The 4,322-nt window shown below is 32.1% G+C and overlaps 1 pseudogene; it reads left to right on the top strand.

Moving 5' to 3' along the window:
* Window positions 1–1,451: 1,451 nt before the first annotated feature.
* On the top strand, window positions 1,452–2,987 carry LOC113000403 (NADP-dependent malic enzyme-like; annotated as a pseudogene).
* The last annotated feature ends 1,335 nt before the right edge of the window (window positions 2,988–4,322 follow it).

Here is a 4,322-nt window from a genome sequence, read left to right on the forward strand (position 1 = left end):
ATCAATCGCTACATGCACTGATTTGGATGTGCTTCCTAACTCTTGTTTCTAGTGGGAGAAGCAATCCGAAAGCTAGCTCCAAGTCAGTTAGTTCCTATTTACCTCAGCGACAGGCAAACAATTGTATGTTTCTATGAGTCATGTGATTTCTTAAGTTTCAATCCATACATGTGCACTTATTATTTTTGTTTATACAACCATGTTTTTATTTTGTTTTTCCTTTTTTCTTTTGCTAGTACTATTGTTATTATATATAATGTATTGCTTACCATTTGTTTGGCTGCTTTGGCAGGGAAGACATTTATGGTGAAGTATGAAGATTGTTCTAGGACTACAATGAGAAAATCCATCCAATCTAAATCTTCAAATTTGATGAACCCTCAAGATTCCTTGAGGGAATTTTCAAAAGTTTTTGATCTTCCTCCTATCCCGAGAAGTCTTGGAGATATTAGGCAACATCAACCCCGGAAGCAAGATTTTTAGTAGAATTTAAAACCTTTTATGCTGCCATATGGGCTTCCTGGTAAAACTTATATGGCCCAACTTAATGCATTCTCCAGTCGAGGTGAACGTTGTGGTCAAATGTTGGGGCATAAAACATTGAAACAACCACAACTTTTCAAAAGAACTCTCAATAGGGATCAACAATTCACTTCAAGGAGCTCAGCATATATTTTTGGTTTAGATGGATCTGATAATATGAATTCATGCAGTAGTTCCAAAGTTTCAGTTGAATAGAAGATCATGCTTGAATATCTTTATTTAAAGAATTTTAACAATATTTCACGGGGTAATGTTATGAAATATTTGCATTCAACAGTTTGTCTTAAAGGGACATGTAATTGTGGATGGTATATCAAGCTGTTATTGCATTTTGATGACTATAAAGATGATGGTTGTCATACATGTTACTCCTGGAAATGGCATGGCACTTATATTCTTGGGGGTTATTTGGAATTTCATGATATTATGGGTTTCCGTTGAAAGAAAAAATGGTGCTCGATCTTTTTGGAAATACTCAAGTTGTGCTACCACCTGCAAAAAGAACAAAAATGGATCCTGCTTTTGGTGTCCCTTTAATTAATAATGCAAATTTGGATTGGCTGACTCAGAAAATGGTTCACCCTCGTTCTTCTGAAGCCTTTTCAGAATTGTTGCAACAAGCACAATCTTTTCTTTTTTATGAAAGTATGGAGTGCAAAGCTGATCATATATCTCCTCTTTCTTTACATTCCAATATGCATCCTATCTGCAAAGAATCAATGCCTGCAGATGTAGAAGGCATACATGGAAAAACCGAGTTTAACCAAGATGGGATAAATGTTGCCGTTGAGCCAAAAGCTGATCAAGAGATGGAAAGGATGTCATTAAATCCAACAGCTAATACTGCAAACATGGAAGACATGCAAGGTAGAACCAGGTTCAACCAAGATTAGATAAATGCTACAAAGATGGTCATTGAGCCAAAAGTTGATCAAGAGATGGAATGGATGTCCCTAAATCCAACAGTTACTAAAGACATGGAGGACATACAAGTCAGAACCAAGTTCAACTAGGATGGTATAAATGTTGTCATTGAGCCAAAAGTAGATCTAGAGAAAGATAGGATGTTCCCAAATCCAACAACTAATACTACATATATGGAGGAGATAGAAGGAAAAATCGGGTTGAACCAAGATGAGATAATTGTAGTAAAATATAGTGTTAGTCTCTTAAATCTACACACAAAGAATATTATAATAATGTATTTTTTTCTAAAATTTTGTTAGGGAATAAGAATTCCTATCAGGAAACTTTCTCTCTATACAACTTTAGGAGGTGTTCGCTCTTCATCTATTAGAACTATTAAATGTTGTTTTCTCTATTCCTTTTCCTTTCCCTTCCCTCCCTCATAGTTTATCAAATAATAAATTGCTATTTGGATCTTCTCTGATTTCAATGCTTGCTAATAACCATTGATGTTCACAAAAACAATGAAAAGTTATTGAATGATGAGTTTTACATTGGGCTTTAACAAAAGCGGGCAGCTGGCCAGGTCTGATCATACTTGGCCCTCACAAACATACTAATTAATTCACATTTTTAAAAAAATAATTTGAGTGTGATGTTTCTAATCCGTTAACATGATAATTGTTTGTTGTGGTTCAGGAATATGCATAGCTTCTAAAGGAGTTCATGCGCGCAATTAAGCAGAAATATGGGAAGAAAGTTCTCATACAGGTAATATATCAGATTCAACACTTGCAGTGGCTTTGGTTTGCTTGAAATTATTGTTTTCCTAATTTTTGTTATTCCTTTTCAGTTTGAGGATTTCACCAATCATAATGCATTTGACCTGCTTGAAAAATGCATCTCATCTCATCTTTTTTTCAATGTTAATATACATGTAGCATGCATTAAAGCTTTTTGACTTGTGCACAATTCCTTATTTGTATTTCAGGTTACTGATTATGCCCTTCTTTGGTTTAATGCAGGGTACATCATCTGTGGTATTAGCAGGATTGCTTGCATCCCTAAAATTAGTTGTGGGGGGGGGGGGGACCTTAGTTGACCATACATTTTTATTCTTGGGTGTTGGAGAGGTACGAGTCTGAGGGAGACTAGTTTGCATTGGCCATTAAGTCTACATGTGCTATTACCTTAATCTTTATTATGCTTTAGTACCTTCTTTGGAGGCCTATATTCATTTTTCCTTTTAGTAATACATGATTTATGAGAATTCACGAATATACATATGAAATGAAATTAGATTTGTGTTTCTTTGGGAGAAATTTTCATAATTTAGATATTTTGGTTGTTGAAGGTTGGAACTGGTACAATTAAGCTAATAGTTCTTGAGATTTCAAAGTAGGTATAACTTGTTATTTATATGCTTCTTTATTTGATAACATTCATTATATGAAGTATCTAATTACTATTTCATTGACCAAACTAAAGCTCAGTGGAAGAGACCGGCAAGAAGATTTGGCTCGTGGACTCAAAGTTAAAAATGCAGGAGATTCCTAGAAAATAAGAAAGAAAATATAAAAAATAAACAAAATATAAAAAAATTGCAAAAACAACACCGATTCTGTTAAAAACCGATGTTGTAAGTACCATATAATATCGATTTTTCCAGAACCGATGTCGTCTTTTGCTTCTTTTTTTGCTTATTTTCTATTATATCACACCGGTTTTGGGGAGAACCGATGTTGTATAGTGCCTTTCAACATCAGTGTTTATAACCGATGTTAAAAATAATATACTTTTAACAATGGTAATTTCAACATCGCTTCAAAATAGATGTTGAATGTGCAAAATAACTGATGCTAAATGCCAATTTTCTAGTAGTGATATTTCTAACTGGGAATTATAGAGAAAATATTAGTTTGGTAAAAAAAAAAATAGTCCTTTTCTAACTTTTCTCTAAACATACAATAAAACTTCAGACACATCCAAACGCATGTTTTAGAAGACCACTAATATGTTAAAATATGTTTTTTTTTATAAATATAAAAATATTTTAAGTTTGTTATTTTTTGGTCCAAACGTACCCAAACCTATGTGTATGCTAAGTAAATAATATCTATTTTTCAAACTTTCTTATATTGATTATAATTGATGTAGAAAATGTTATTGGATGCATACCATCTAATGTGCTAAATTCATGTATTGACATTTTTATTCTAGTTAACCACTTTTTTTTTATATAAAATGTGAACTAAACGAATTGACCAAATCCTGGTTAATAGAAAGGGCTAGAACTATTCTAATGAATGTTTAGGGATTCTTTAATGTGTTGATGGTGTGTACATGTAACGTGTGTGAGGCGCTGACAGAGAACAACTGAGTTTTCATTCACTTTTATTATCATTGTGTCTTTTTAATGGGTTGAGCATTTTTGTTGCACTTAGTTTTTCCTGTGTTCTGGCTTAATTAAACATATGCTAATTAAGAAAACCAAGAAACAGAAAGTTGACCATGCTACTTGTTCTTGTTTGCCATTTTCTCACGATAATTTTTATAGTTATATCTATTTGTGTTTATTCATTCCTAGATACGCATCTAGAGGCCGTAGAACTTTTCTATTTATGTGTGTGTGTGTGTGTGTGTATTTAAAATCAATTAATATAAATTTAATTGCATTTGTTACTTTATTGTAATGTTTAAAGTGATAATTAATATAAAATTGTGTAAAATGAGTTGTGTGTTTGTTGTTATTATCATTTAATATAAAAATTAGTTTGAATTTTATATGTAAAAATAGTAAATTTTTTAAAACTTATTATTTATTAAAAGTTTAACCTTTAAATAATTATAAAAAATCAACTCTTCTATAAAGT

The sequence above is a fragment of the Glycine max genome, chromosome 19 (genome assembly GCF_000004515.6).
Source record: "Glycine max cultivar Williams 82 chromosome 19, Glycine_max_v4.0, whole genome shotgun sequence".
Lineage (NCBI taxonomy): Eukaryota > Viridiplantae > Streptophyta > Magnoliopsida > Fabales > Fabaceae > Glycine > Glycine max.